This window comes from Mandrillus leucophaeus, unplaced genomic scaffold (assembly GCF_000951045.1).
Source record: "Mandrillus leucophaeus isolate KB7577 unplaced genomic scaffold, Mleu.le_1.0 Scaffold103, whole genome shotgun sequence".
Taxonomy (NCBI): Eukaryota; Metazoa; Chordata; class Mammalia; order Primates; family Cercopithecidae; genus Mandrillus; species Mandrillus leucophaeus.
In genome coordinates, this window is record NW_012098432.1 from 6,894,721 (window position 1) to 6,911,309 (window position 16,589).

Genomic DNA, 16,589 nt, shown 5'->3' on the forward strand with positions numbered 1-16,589 from the left:
GCTCTATCATTCGACTCATTGATGCTATGAACTATTTAGACTCACTACAAATCTTCTTAGATTATATTCATTACCATTCCATGGTCTGAAGGAGTATAAAGGACTAATTTTATTCAGAGCCAAGATAAATTCATATTACAGATTTTTATTAAAACAAGTAATATTGTTCAAAAATAGTCTCATAAATATACTAGTGTTTTCTTTACACATGACTCAGAAGGCATTAGAGAAACTAATTTGAAGGCACCAGCAAATATTATGTATGAAGACTGACATTGTTTTACAGAAATGACCTGGCTTGTGATTAAAGAAGCTTTATCACATTACCACTTCTTTCCCTTTTCTTAATTAGTACACCAACTAGTACTATTAATTCTATGGAGTACTGTTGTTAAAATGCAAACATAATCAGGGTACTCACATAACATAATCAAAGTTGATATTGTTGAGTGTGACTTGGGCTGTTCAAAGCCAGTAAGGGTGAAATGACTGTCCAAAACATACTGGAATATGTTCTTTAAGTTTTCTAATAGTTTTTAAAGGGACTATGAATTTTATTCCAACACATTGTCTTCCACAGCATGGACTCTGAACACATCGTATTTTATCAACATATGAAAAAGTGTATAAATTTTATACAATTTACTTATAGACCACCTTTATAATCACTTGAAGAGATTATGTTGCTCAAACATAAGTGGCTCCTTTGACAATTTCTATATTTGTGGAAATTTGGAAAGGCATAGTTTCGATATGCAAGAATGTAATTATATTGCCTCATCTAATAATATCTCACATATCTGTGTATCTTCAGATTTTAGATTTTCTTTAAGAAAAAACCATCATGGTAGCTCCACCTTGTTTGTAACTTCTCCCTCTCAAATACTCAAAAGAATGAAAAGAGACCAAATTCGGAAAATCCTGGCTTCACTGGGAATGTTTTAAATCTACATGTAGCTAGGACATGTGATTTCATATTTTTAAAAAATGTGGTGTATACAAGTGTAAAAATTACCACTTGCAAAGTGGTTTTATTATAGCATTAAAGAAAATGACTAGAATTCTGATAGATTGTGCTGATGAACCTGATTGTGGGCAATTGAATTCTTGTCTTGCCACGACCATTTCATGACTGTCAGTCTTAACACTATTCAACACCATTAAATATAAACTCTGATATAAAAGATGACTACAGAACCATGTTTATAGACCTCAGTGATTTCAGTGTCTGATTGTGTTTGAAGCCTAAGTCATACTCGTTATGTTACATACCTTTTTCCTCTCTCCCAGCTGTGTCATCAGCTCCCTCCTAGCTTTTAAGACCACAGTAATACAATGCCACAGCTGGCCGATCCGTGGCTTCTGTTATTTCAACACAAGAACATTTGGCAGAGGCCATTACAATAGATAGCCATTATGGGCAAAGATACAGGAATTTGCAAACAAAATCAATCACTTCAAATGGCCCATAAAAAGAGGAATCTCAGATTTAATATTCTACAGTAAATATTCACCCAAGAAAGCATACATTAAAAGAACATTAGGAGGTAAATATTCAGCATGCTGCGTGGGGACTTAGCTGTGTGATTTCCATTACCGTTAATGGGCGTTTTCAACTAAGTCCCTGTGCTTCACTAACCCTGGTGTGTACTCCTAAGGGCTACACATAAAACCTGAACAATTCAGGGAGTTCTGAGGTCGTCAGATTTCAGAGTAAGATCTTTTCTTTAAAAAAAAAAAATAGATGAAAGCAAAACGCAATGTACTGTACCTAAGAGAGAAATTTGTGTGGTCTCTCACAATCCTTAGGTTACTACCAGATTTGTGTATCATTTGTTTTCTGAAGTTCTCTCCATCACTGATCTGTTTGAATGACATGAGCATGGAGGGAAATAATCTCATTTTGAAATAAAAACTCTCCTCAAAAATTAAAATTACCAACTTAGAAGATAAAGAATGCTGAGTAAAAGTAGAAGAAGAAAGTTGAACTTCTGTTAGGATTAAGACAGTGTTATTTAAAGGCATATGCACCCATTTGGTACCTGACTAAATATTTGTCCTTGTGTAAGAGCAAACTCATTTCAGAAATATATCCTGAATTCCACCAGGGTGATGCTTCAAATTGTTAAATAAACCTACTCTGAGAGAAGGGTCCATGTTCCTATTCTCTCTCTGCAGTGTTAGGAGGTGATGTTAACACTCTGTATGTTTTGTCTGACCCAATCATTTCTTCCATTCTCATTGCTTCTCTCTTAAACCTCATTGTATCTCTTTATTGTCATTTTCTCCTGATTGTCTTCTTTTGTCTACAGTGTGCTTTTTAAAACCAGCAGACTTTGGGACTGTTAAGGTCTTCCTTGTAGGTTTTTAAACTAAAAATCTATCTGGGGAACAGATTTGGGGTAGGTCCTACCAGAGTAATAACCATGGTAGGTGGGAGGACTATATCTGGCTACCATACCTGGTACTTCAGAAGTACCATTATGGTTTGCCCAGAGCCAAGTGAGGAGTGAAGAAGAGGGGTCCCCAAGACACAGACTTCAATGCTAAAACTAGGGAAGCCCTGGGCTCCATGACAGTGGCTCACACTATCAGAAGACCATCTCAAAGAAAACTATAATAATAAGCCCTGGAGGGCAGGATGTGTGAACCAATTGCCTAGGTGTTAGCACATGCCAGAGGTACTTTGGAATGGAAAGAGGTGAGAGTGTCTCAAGGTTTAAAAATGAGCAAGTGTAGCCCCTCTTTTGTAGCTCACTCATCCCACCTTCTCAGGGTATTGAAATGCAAATGCAAAAAGGCTGAAACCCTGTTTGTTTCTACTCAGTGCCCTAATATTATATACTACCTTGAATTTGTCCTTTGTCTTTTTATGTATGTGTACTGTTAGTCTATTTAGATTGTAAGCTCCTTGAGGGCAGAGACTCTTTCTCCTTTGTCTCTGTAGCCTATACCTAGTATAGTGCCTTGCACACAATAGGCGCTCAATAAATGTCTGTTGTTCATGATGACCTCTTAATGTTGACCCATTGGATTGGTAATTGTGTATAAACACATCCTTCTATTTTAAAAGTATAAGAAATGCAATATGTTGTGACATAGTAAAATTTTAAGTGGGTTTTTATAGGGTTTGTTCTTAAACCTGTAATGTTTTTAATCAACAGAGCTGACCTAGATTTCAGTAGGATAATGTTGCTGAATTCATTATGTTTGCTAATGCTGGCTGTACTGAGCACACAGGTGAAGTAAAGTTCAGCAAGCTTTGTGTTTTCGCTGTTAGTGAACTGCTCTTAGCACAAATTAAATTTAATATTGACAAATGCTATACCATCTGCAGAAAGGCAGAAGAACAGCTTGGGCTCTGACTTCTGTGGTTCAACAACAAAAGGAAGGCTAAAATGAGACCGGTTATAACCTGCTTTAAACTTGACAGCTTTCTAAAGCTGCTAGGAATCCAACTGGTGGTTATTGAAGGTCTATAAAAATTAAGTATACATTTATCTTAAAAGCTAAATGAAACAAACAAACCAAAAACCATTTTGTTTCCATGAAGCAGATCCAAAATGGTTTCATCTCTACCAGAATATGAAGGGAAAGGAGAAGAACCCTTGGGAAAAGCTGTCCTCAGGCGGAGCATCGCAGGCTCCTGAATCACCACCTGGCCAGAACCTGATGTTTGGTTACCTCCCAGCTACAGGAGAGGGCAACAGGCAGGCAGTAAAGGTGAGTCAGCTGCCACCTTTACTTCTACAAAGGACCATATTATTCCCTTCTTGAGCATGCGGACACTCTAGTATTCCTCTTTCATCATCTACTCTTCCACATACTTATTTAATGTGCGATCTCAATTTCATTTTTTAAAGCATAGGAAAAGGGCTAGAAGATACTAAACTGAGAAAAGTGCTTATTTCTAAATGGAGAGGATCACAGATTTTCTAGCATTTTCAAAATTTAAATTATATTCACAAAATGTTATTTCATAAAATTTTAAGAATTTCTTTGCTCACAGCGTAGGTTATCTCAAGGGTTAGTGTCTTTAGTTCTTTACCATGTGACTAGCTCTTTAATTTCAAAACCAAATATAGGAAATCTATAAGATTGAGTCAAAATTTTTATAATTATACTCTACCTACTGAATATCTTCTGTGTTTTGCACAACGTCTTTTGTGACATATATGTTATTTCACCATAATCCTATTATCCCATTTTGCAGACAAGCAAATTGAAACTACCAGAAGTTGTGTATCTGGCCCCCTGGGTGATGAAGATGAGAACAGGCATAGCATGTCTTGTACCGAGCATTCTTCTATGTGCTTCACATATATAAATGCATGTAGTCCTCACAATAACCCCATGACATAGGTTCTTTTATCATTCCCCTTTACAGGTGCAAAAATTGAGGAACAAGGCACTTCAGTAACTTACCCAAGGTCATGCCTCCATTAAGTGGGAAAGGCAGGTTAGAAGCCAAAGGGTCTGTCTCTGGGGTGTCTGTTCTTTGTCACCATGTACTTCATGGCAGAAATTTAATTCTATGGGCAACAATTGCTATTAGAATATTCATTATATAATATTTGATACACACCAAATAATGTGATGAATATGTATATTTTGAAGGAAACATAAAAAGAACATTATCACTACTTTTGAAGCTACCTGAGTATTTTCCAATTGCCTTGAATTTTTTTATTTACCATTTTCTTGCTTTCTAAATGGTTTTATTACATACAGATTTATATAAAATTGCTATATCATTTAGTTTTGTATATTTATAAATGTTATAAGCCTGTTAAAATGTTGTATATAGTCTTCTGAAACTTGCTTTTTCCCAAGATTTACCCATACCCTTTGCATATATACAAATCCAGTTTATTTGCACTACTGTATAACACCATCATGTGAATATACCATAATTTACTTTTATCCATTCTTTCAGTAAGTATTTGGGTTTTTTGCTTGTTACTAATATGTACAATGCTTGTATGAATGTTCTTAGAAAATTCTAGTACATGTGTGCAAGAATTTGTAGAGTGCATACCTAGGAATCAAATTGCTGAGCTATAGAGCAAAACAGTTCACATGTGCATGATGTTGCCAAATTGTTTTCCAAAGTGGTTGGACATTTTATACTCCTAACAGTAGTTGTCCACATCCTTGCTAACACTTGGTATTTCCAGACTAAATTTTTGGCCAACTGGTGGATGTAAATTATATCTCATTATGATCTTTACGTGTATTTCCCTTATTTTTTATGTAGTTCAGCATTTTTTCCTATTGTTAATTCTGCATGAGTGTTACTTCATCTGTGAAATAGCTATTCATCTTTGTTCAGTCTTCTCCTGGGTTACTTTACTTTTTGATTTAAAGAATTCTTAGTATATTCTTGATACTATTTTTGTTGATTCTATGTGTTATAAATATCTCCTTCCAATCTGTGGCTTGTCTTTTCTTTTGCTCTGTGGTGCCTTTCAATGAACAAAAGTTTTACATTGTACTGCTTATGTCAATTTCATGTTTTCTATCTTACATCGTTAGAGCTTCTTATTCCTTATTTAATAACTCTTCCACTGTTCTTAATCATTAACTATTTTCCTATATCTTATTTTAGAAATTTCAAAGATTTTGTCTTTCACATGGCAGTTAGGGATTTATTTTCTTGAATGATGTGAGGTAGAACTCACTTTTGTTTTTATATAGATACCAACTGTCCCAGCCAGCACAACTTACTTAAGAATTTGCTTTTTCCCTAGTGATTTGCAATCAAATTTTCATATATGTGGGAATTTCTTTCTGCTTTCTGTAATCTGTTCAATTCTAATCAAATTGACTATCTCTTTACTAATAAATTAATAATTAAGTACTATAACTTTATAATAAATCTTGATATCTTGTAGTAAAATTTCTTTCTCACCTTATTCTGCCTCCGGGGAATGTCTTGCTTATTCATTTTTTTAGTTATAAATTTTTACCAAGGTAAAATTTTCATTCAGTAAGTACACAAATCTTATGTTTATAGATTAATGAAATTCTATATGTCTATGCCCCGAGTAACCACTACCAAGGTCAAAATGTGGTATGCTTCCGTTATCCTGGAGGCTCACTCATGTCTCTTCCAGTCAACCTTTCCATCCAGAGTAACCATCATTCTGACTTCTATCCATGTAGATTTGCTCTGCCTGTTTTAAAATTTCATACAAATGGAGTCATGTGCCATATACATATACACATACATATATATATATATATATATTTTTTTTTTTTTTTTTTAGATGGAGTTTTGCTCTTGTTGCCCAAACTGGAGCGCAATGGCACACTCTCACCTCACTGCAACCTCCGCCGCCCAGGTTCAAGCGATTCTCCTGCCTCAGCCTTCCGAGTAGCTGGGATTACAGGTGTGCGCCACCACACCTGGCTAATTTTTTTGTATTTTTAGTAGAAACGGGGTTTCACCATGTTGGACAGGCTGCTCTCGAACTCCTGACCTCAGGTGATCCACCCACCTTGGCCTCCCAAAGTGCTGGGATTACAGGCATGAGCCACCATGCCCAGCCCATGTGGTCTATTTTTATATCCAGCTTCTTCCAGTCAAAATTGTGTTTGTAAGGTTTTTTTCCTGTCAATAGTTATTCTTTCATTGCTGTGTAGTGTCACATTGCAGTAGAATTACTAATTCTAATATTCATGGTCTTTTGGGTTGCTTTCATTTTAGGGCTACTATGAATATAGTTGTTATGAACATCCCTAAACATGTATTTTGGTGGACTGTCTTGGTCCATTTGGATTGCTAACAAAGTGCCATAGACTGAGTGGCTTCCAAACAGCAGAAATTTATTTCTCACAGTTCTGAAGGTGAGGAAGTCTGAGATTGGGTGTCAGCATGTTCGGATTCTGCTAAGAGCTCTTTTCCACATTGCAGAGCCATCTTCACATTTTATACTCACCTGGCAAAACCATGGCAAGAGAGCTATTTGAGGTCTGCTCAGGGATTCTTCAGGGCCAGTTCCCACTTTAATTTACTCCAACATACTGATTTTCAAATGTTAATACAAACTTGCATTAATAGGAAAAAACCCCACTTAGTCATGATGTAGTATCCTTTCAACTTTTTATATTTGAGCGCTGCTTTGTAAAGGACTTTTTACACAAGTTTTCACAAGATAGCATGGTCTGTAATTTTTCTTGCTTGCATTAACTTTTTCAGGTTTTGATATCAAGGTTATGCTAGTGTCATTAATGGATTAGAAAGTGTTTCCTCTTTTTCTATTTTCTACAAGAGTTTGTGTAATGTTGGTATTATTTCTTCCTTGAGTGTTTGAAAGAATTGAAGCCATTTGAAACTGTAATTTTCTGTGTGAAGAGATTTTTAATTATAGATTCAATATATTTAATAAATATAGAAGTAGATTTTCTATTTCTACTTCTGTCAATTTCGGTGAATTGTGTTTTTAAATAAATTTGTCCATTTCATCTAAATGAAATAAAGTTGTTTGTGATATTCTTAGTCTCCTTTTAATTTCTGCGGGATAGCTTGTATATCTTTTTCTCTTTCCTGGTAGTGGTTCTCCCTCTCTCTCTCTGTTTAACTTGACAGGGGTTTCTTGTAGTAATTGTTTGTTTGTTTAATATATCCTTGAAATTTTTATATTTATTAGTGTTTTTCTCCTCCTGTCATTGGGTTTAATTTGTTGTACTTGTTCTAGCTTCTTGAGGTAGTTTAGATCTGTGATTTTTTTCATTCTTCTTGTCTAATATATGAATCTGGAGCTATAAATTTTTCTCTAAATTCTGATTCAGCTATATCTCACAAGTTTTGATATGTCGAATCTTCATTAACATTAACTTCAAAATATTTTAAAATTTCCCTTGTGATTTCTTCTTTAATGCATGAGTTATTCAGATATATGTTGCTTAACTTCCAAATATTTTGGCATTTTCTAGAAATGTTTTAGTAAATTTTTAACTTTGTTCCATTGTGGCCAAACATCACAATAATACTCTGCCAAATAATACTCTGTATTATTGCCATTCTTTTTTTGAAATTTATTTAGACTTTTCTTAATGGTCCATAATGTTGTCTATTTTGGTGAATATTCCATGTGTACTTAAAAAGTGTGTACTTTATTACGGTTGTGGATAGTAATCTTTATGTGTCAGTTAAGTTGATTACTAATGTTGTTTAAATCTTTTTTATACTTAACTGATTTTGTTGTCTGTTCATTCTGTCATTTACTAAGGGGAATATATGGAATCCTACAACTATTTCTCCGTGAATTTCTGTATTTCTTCTTTTAGTCTGACTTTCACCTTCAAAACGTGTTGTGAGGTGCATACATATTTAGGATTGTTATACCTTCCTTTAGAAGTGATCTTTTTGCCTTTATAAAAAGCATCTCATTATCTTTAGTAATGCTGCACTCCTTAAATCCTATTTTGCCTGGCACTGGTATAGCTACACTTGCTTTTATTAATGTTTTTATGTTTATATCCTTTTGTACCCTCTAATGTCCTTTTAATTTCAATTGTCTTGTGTTCTTTCATTTAAATTTTTTCTCTTATAAACAGCAGTAATTTACTTTTCTTTTTTATCTTGTCTGATGCAAGATATTTTTACTGAACATTGTCTTCTTGTTTCCATAGTTTCCATTTTCATTGTATAAGCATTTATATACACACATATACATATATACATATGTCTGTATTTATACATATAAGTACATATGCATTTTATATATTTATATGTACAAAGAGAGAGGGACGTTCTATCAGTTTTGTTTCTCTCTGAAAAATCTTGACTAATACAGGTACTGTCTTAGGTTTCTTCACTCGAAAGTTACTCTTTTCCCCTTTGTAATTGTTAAGAATCTTGCAGGTTGACACTTCGAAAATATGCAAATATCCTGTTTTTCATGATACTTTCACTCACTAATGTTAGTATCCATTGAAGTTCCTTGCTGCAACAATTATTACTCTGGTGTGTACCAAATAGTGATTTTCTTTTTATTTTCGTAATTTATTCTATATTTTGTCTGGAATTTGGAATTGTGCTGTAAGGAAGAATCACCTCTTTTCCTAAGTTATTCAGATATTTTAAATTTCCAAATATATAGGACTTCATTATTCTTTTTATGTTGATAGCTAAGTTAATTGCTTGTGGTTAGAGAATATGGTCAGCATTATGTTAATTATTTTACATATTTGAGACTTGTTTTATACAGTACATTGTCAACTTGGGCAAGTGTTTCACGTGCATTTCTCTTTAAGACTGAGGCCCAGTTTTCCATAATATACCCATTACATCAAGCTTGCTAATTGTGTTGTTCAAATATTTTATATTTTTACTAATTTTAGTTAGGTTAAACAATAATAAAGAAGCAGTTTTTACTTACCTGATATAATATTGAATTTGTCATTTTTCCTCTATACAGCTACAAATTATTTTGCTTTACTTATTCTGAGGTATATACAAGTTTTTCATTGTTTTAAAGTTAGTTTTTATCATTTGGTATTAACCATTTGTATTCCTAATAACACTTTTACCTTAAAGTTTGTATTTTTCTGTCATTAATACAGCTGAATGCTCTTTTTTGTTACTATTTTTTATGAATATCTTTAAATAACACTTTTTTGCTTTCAATCTTTTGTGCCCTTATATTTTAGGTATTTCTTGTCAACAACATAAACAACATAATGTTTCTGCTTTCTGAAATCTGACAATCTCTGTCTTTTATTAGAAAGTTGACTTAATTTCCAATTTGGGGGAATTAATAATTTATTTAGACTTGTTACTATAATCTTATTTTGCAATTTCCATTCATTCATTCTTCTTCTAAGCCTTTATCTCCTTTATTGCCCATTTCTTCTAATTGGTTATGTTTATTGCTACTCCACTTTTCTCTTTCTATTAGTTTGGAAGTTAGATACTTTTTCTGCTAATGGTTACTCTTGAAGTGAAATTTTATCATATATACTTAACAACTTAAGAAATTATATGATTAATCAATATCTTCAAATTCCTCCTCCCTGCTTGAATAATCAAGGACCTTAGAAACCTTTAATTCTCAATGATATCCTTTCTATGTACAGTCAATTAATTCTATACACTTCTTTTTCAATTCTACACATTAGAAATTAGTTTAATTTTATATACATTTTACTTGTTTACTTTTTTTTTTTTTTTTGCTCTCCATCCCTTTTTTCATATCAGAAATTTTCACTGTTTTTTCCTATTGTTCTTAAATTTTTTAGAAGCTTCATTGACAAAGATTTACTGTGGGGAAACTACCACATTTGTATGCATGAAAATGTCTTCCATCCTTACCTTGCTTTTCTGTATACACAATTCTAGGTTAATAGTGATTTTTTTCTCACCTGTTTAAAGATATTGTTCAACTATCTCCTGATTTATGTCATGTTGAAAAGTCTTCTGTCATTGCTTTATTACTCCTTTGTACAGTCTCTGGCTGCTTGTATGATCTTGTCTATCTTCAGCGTTCTAAAGTTTCACTACAATATGTCTAGATATGGATTTTCTTTATTCTGCTAGTTATGTAGATTAATTCCTACATCTACAGAGTGACATCTTTTATCATCTCTGGAAAACCTTTAACCATGATCTCTTCACCTATTGCCTCTATTCTCCCTTTTAGGACTCGAGTTAGATGCATATTAGATCTTCTGTTTTATCCTCCATGTTCTCAATCATTTTTCCATATTTTTCATCTCCCTGTCTTTTGTGTCACATTCTAGGTCATTTCTTCAATTCTATTTCCTAGTTTGTTAATTTTCTTTTACCTGGCCTAAGCTATTATTTAATTCAATCGGACCGTCTGACCAATTCAAAGCAATATCCTTTGGCCCAAACCTCTATTTCTGTTAATACATTTTTTTAGGATGCAGCATTCCTTTGTAGGCTTCTCGTTAGACATGTATCTGTATAATCTATGTAAAATCACAAAATACCAAAGGAAATATACCAGCATACAGGAGATTCAACAGAAATAACAAACAACAATTTAGAAAGTTGAATTATTTATCAGATATAGAATATAAAATAATTACATATGGAATATTTAAAAATACTTAAAATGGATTTTTAAAAGAGCAAGTTATCACAAGATCAACTACAATTCCCAACAGCGTCTTAGTCAGTTTGGGCTGCTATAACAAATTACCATAGACTGGGTGGCTGAAACAACAAGCGTTTATTTCTCACAGTTCTGGAGAGTGGGAAGTCCAAGATCACTGGTGCTGGCAGATCCAGCGCCTTGTGAGGGCCTGCTTCCTGGCTTAGGGATGTCATCTTCTTAGTTGAATCCCACATTTCCTCCTCTTTTGAAAAGGGTATGGATCCCATTCATTTGGGCTCCACCCTCATGAGTTAATTATCTCTCAAAGGCCCCACCTCCAAATATCATCACATGGGAGAATAGGCTTCAACATGGAAATGTTGGGAGTGGGAGTGCACAAACATTCAGCCCATAGCAGCATCTTCTTATAATCCTGTATACTAAGTCATAGAAACCTCAACAGAAGAAACAATCATCCTAAATAAAGAACTTAACATTTATCTATGTTAACTGTAATTGTACTGGTGTCAGCTTGTCAAAATAATTTTAATTCTGTCATCTCTTGGACATCTAATCCCTTATTGTTTGTGCCATGTGTAAAGTTGATAAACATATTATTAGGAGATGGTAGGCCAGCCACGGATTCCCTGCAGGATAATAGAAAGCTGCTTATTTGGACGTGACTGATCCACCTGGTATCTGTTACTTGATCCAAAGCATATTTCACTTTATTTTACAAGGATGCAGTGGAAGGCTTTAGCAGATGTGTTGCTGAAATACAAACATTTTCTGACTGTATCATCCCCCTGGCCTGTCACCGGTCTAAAAAGAAAATCAAGTTGGTAGCTGGTGAGAGCTGCATTCCTTCTTGTAAGTTCTTGCTTCAAATGTAGAATTTTCAAAGCCCTTTTTTGGTGAGTCTTCATTTTACAGCATGATCCTTTCCTGCAGTATTCTACTATGATTTCAGCTTCCTCTTTTCTTGAACTGTGTTACAAACCATATTCTTTTGCCTCTGGTGCCCATATGTTAGCCTCCTTCCTTTTCTGATTTCAGACATATCAGTCTCATTTGAACTGGCCTGGTATTTTTAATAAGGGATTAAAACCAGACAACATGTTGGGAGGGTTACCTTGATTTTTCTCATGCCCTGCTGTATTATTCCACTCTCACGTTGCTAATAAAGACATACCCGGCCGGGGGCGGTGGCTCACGCCTGTAATCCCAGCACTTTGGGAGGCCGAGGCGGGCGGATCACGAGGTCAGGAGATCGAGACCATTCTGGCTAACACGGTGAAACCCCGTCTCTACTAAAAATACAGAAAATTAGCCGGGCGAGGTGGCGGGCGCCTGTAGTCCCGGCTACTAGGGAGGCTGAGGCAGGAGAATGGTGTGAACCCGGGAGGCGGAGTTTGCAGTGAGCCGAGATGGCGCCCCTGCACTCCAGCCTGGGCAACAGAGTGAAACTCCGTCTCAAATAATAATAATAATAATAATAATAATAAATATAAAATAAATAAAAATCTGTGTAAACTCCAAATTTATATATTGATTTTTACCAGATGATTCACCCCCAGCGTGGACAGAGGTTGAGTCTATTGCCTGGATTCAGGCAACTTAGAGTCCTCTTAGAGTTTCTCTAAGAAATTGCTACATATTTCTGAAGACATCATGAGTTCAAAGTTGCTTTGGCATTCTCCATGTTCAAACATCCATCTGCCAGATAAGCACTTTCCAAAGACCCTCCTTTCTGCTGCCTTCTTTGACTACCTGTCTTTTAAGACTTGTTATTAAGTATTGCCTCTGATGAAGCGTTTCCAGTTCTTACCGCACACAGTGGACCTCTCCTCCCACTGCACTCTGTGCCCATGTCTCTCCCAGCACTTGTTAAATGCCTTACTTCCCACACTAAACCAGAGCCTCCCTAGGTTCAGGTCTACCTGGGATTCATATACATATCCCGGCTCCAGCCATGGTGCTTGGATCCAAGTAGAGGTGCTTGTGAAAGAGGAAAAGAAATTATTTTACTCAACCTGAAGAGGTTTCTGTCACCCCAAACCCTCATCATAATCTAGTGGGTAATAAAAAATGCACATATGTAATACTGGATGGTTGGAATGAAGGTTCTGTAAGATAGGGATGAGAAGAATTCTAACCATAGGGCTCTAGGGAGAGAGACCTCTGGAGCCTGTTTGGTGACTTAGAAATGTCTTTGTTTCATTTCATTTGTTGCAAAGTAATTGAACCATGTGATGAAATAGACTTCTGTGATGAGTTACATAACTATTCGTTTATTTTTTTTGAACAGGTGATTTCTTCCTTTTTGAAAAGCAAAGCTCTCAGGAATTATTTAATCTTTGTTTGAAGCCAATTAAATATTAAAGGATCTCTCCTGCCTTTGCATAAGTCAACAGAATGGAAAATTCCATGGGGTGATGGGATAGAGGGGCACAGAGCTTTGGAATCAATTCCTCTCCTTTCTCTACACTCACTGCCACCCTATTTGGCACTCCATTAACTCTTGCCTGGAATACTGTAATCTTCCAGGATTGTCTTTTTCCAATGCATTTCCGTCCCATTTCATTAATGCAAAGTTAATCTCCTACGGTGCTAATTTTACTTAAAATCTTTCTCTGAATTCTGACTAGCTGTTAAATTTAGTCTTCAGTCTGTAGCCTGGAAATCAGAACCCACAGGCTGCTTTATCAGCTCTCGTCTCATCTTTCACTGCTCCTCAGTGTGTGTCCTGAAACTCCAGCTACACCAGATGACATAAGGTGGCTCCAGGCCTCACTCATGCTGCTCCTTCCACCTACAGTGCTGCCCTTGTCCCAGGCTTGCCTCCCACTGACAAGGCTTCCCCACCACAACTTTTTTTCCTATCTCCATGTTGCATTTGAGGCTCAGGGGAGTAAGCACCTGCCCTTGGCAGCCCCACTTCCATTTTCCCATCTTCCAAGTCACAGTTCTCTTTATTTTCTTTGAAAAATCAGTCCTCTCGCTCTTAATCATGTGGGAGCTCCAGGAGTAGGCCCTGACTGGCTTACACCTGTTGGCATATCCTGTCTCCCAAGACACAAAAATTGGTTCAGGAATGAGAACATGACCCTAGGCAGACACATAAACTTTTCCTCCAGTTCATGGTGCTCTAGGGTTTAGAACTATTATAGTCATATTTGCAAACACAAGGGAGCCACCTTGAGAATGGAGACGTTTCAGGGAAGCAGAGCTGAGAGATACATCTTAGAATATCATTGAGTCCTGGATCAAGCTGAGCCTGAAGACAAATATCTGCTAAACATTCAGTTATGTAAATAAATTCTACTTTTTATTTAAGTGTGCTCAAACAGGATTTTCTGTAGCTTCCAAAAAAATTAAGTCCAACAGATACTTTCCATTTAATGACATGTAGAAACCCTTCTAGAGCCTCTTCACCAGTATCCTGGCTCCCCATCCCCTATCGTAAGCACCTTACAGATAAAAAATATTTATATTTCACAAATATTGGGGGAATAAAGACACAATGTATAGACCAGATCGACAATAGGAAGTAGTAAAGTGCATTTTCAGTACAAAGATGTTGTAGTGATTCTACCACCCTTTTGGGCACTTTCCTTGCCTGTAGTTCTCTATGCTGTCGTTGAGTTGGCTTGATAGGAATCCTGGAGTTGCTAATGTAGGTAGATATAGCTGGGAAGCTGTAAACAGAACTATAATACAATACAATAAAAGATGAAAAGATATGCTATTAAAAGAAAGAATATTGCATTGTGAAACTTTTAATTATATAGATACATACACATATGTATATTGAGACACAATGTTAAATGTATTTCTTAGTGTGAATGGAAGTATTTTTTTTTTCTTTTTTTGAGACAAAGTCTCAGTCTGTCACCAGGCTGGAGTGTAGTGGCGAGATCTCGGCTCACTGCAACCTCCACCTGCCAGGTTCAAGTGGTTCTTCTGCCTCAGCCTCCTGAGTAGCTGGGACTACAGGCGTGTGCCACCACGCCCAGCTAATTTTTGTATTTTTAGTAGAGACAGGATTTCACCATGTTGGCCAGGATGGTCTCAATCTCTTGACCTCGTGATCTGCCCGCCTCAGCCTCCCAAAGTGTTGGCTACCGCGCCCAGCCAGCAAAATGTTCTTAAAAACCACTGCTCTAGCTCCCACATGAGACAATTCTGTAATACACAATACAAAAGAAAGCAACAGAGGGCATGATATTAGAGAGGGTATTTATTTTACAAATTTTATTTTTCAGTTATATAGATACATACGTATATATATGTATTGAGTCACTAAATGAAATGTACTTCTTATTGTGGGTGGTAGGGCAAAAGTTTGAAAACCACCGACTTGCTCTCTACCTGTGGCCTGAAATATTACAAAACAGTATGATTGTCTAAACTGCAGTCAGCAACGTGAGAAGAAGAAGGAGAGTCCATAATAACCTCAGCAACTGGAGCTATGGAGGCAGGCAATATATTTGTAGAGTGATTCCTGGGCTTCCTGGCAAGCAGTGAAGAGCATGTCTGCAGGACTGCTTGCAGAGCCAAGGCAGACAACAGAGCTGGCCAAACCAGGGCATGTATCTTTCCAGCCTGTTTCCTTGGCCAACTCCTCAAGTTATCTAATTAAAGGCCACGCAGACACGGGAGACAAGAGCCTTTGGAGAAAGAGGAGCCAGAAGAGGTTAAACATTTTGAACTGCTTGCTACCTTTGGCTTTGGCCTAAAGGAACCCTGAGGGATGCTTTGCAAAGAACCCGGCCTCCCGAATCAAAAGTACAGAGACAATCTACTGGAATGTGTGGCTGCTTTAGTATTTGGAGAATAATAATAACAAAAGCCAGATGTCTTTAAAAAGAAGGTAATTTGCTTTTCGAAAAAATATTTGCTCTTCTCATGTTTTAAATTGTTCAGCTCTTGTCTTCTACATTTAAGTTGTTTTGTTCTCTAAATGTTTAGCACTTAGAGAATGATATATTCCTTTGACTAGATTTTTGCTTAGTTTTTATCTTTCTTTAAAAGGTTTCAGCTACCTGGCTTACTCTTTCTATTCCATTTAATTTTTTCCTTCATTGTTTTCACTTGAAAACATTGTTGTTACCTTTTCTCCTTAAGCTTTATTCGCAACTATATCCTCGAAATTCTACGTTTCTGATTTTAACATCTAAAATTTTGATTGTTTTATTCTCATTTTTCCCTAGTTATACTTTTAATTTCTGAGCCCCGGTTTTCTTTTTTTTTAACCAGTTCAGTGTGTTATCTGTATTCCTTTTATTTGATTTCTCTTATTTCAATCTCAATTTTTTTCCTCCACATTTGGTTTTCTTGGTTTATATATGTATTTTCTTATTTGTAATTTTAATCATTATGTTCCTTGTATAGTGTACATTTATTAGGCTGACAAGCGACAGAAATGCAAAGCTTAGGCTTTTCACCTCTATACCATTCAGGCTTCATCTGCAAACAACTTTGTAGCTAACTAATCTAGAACATTTCCTACACCGATTGGCC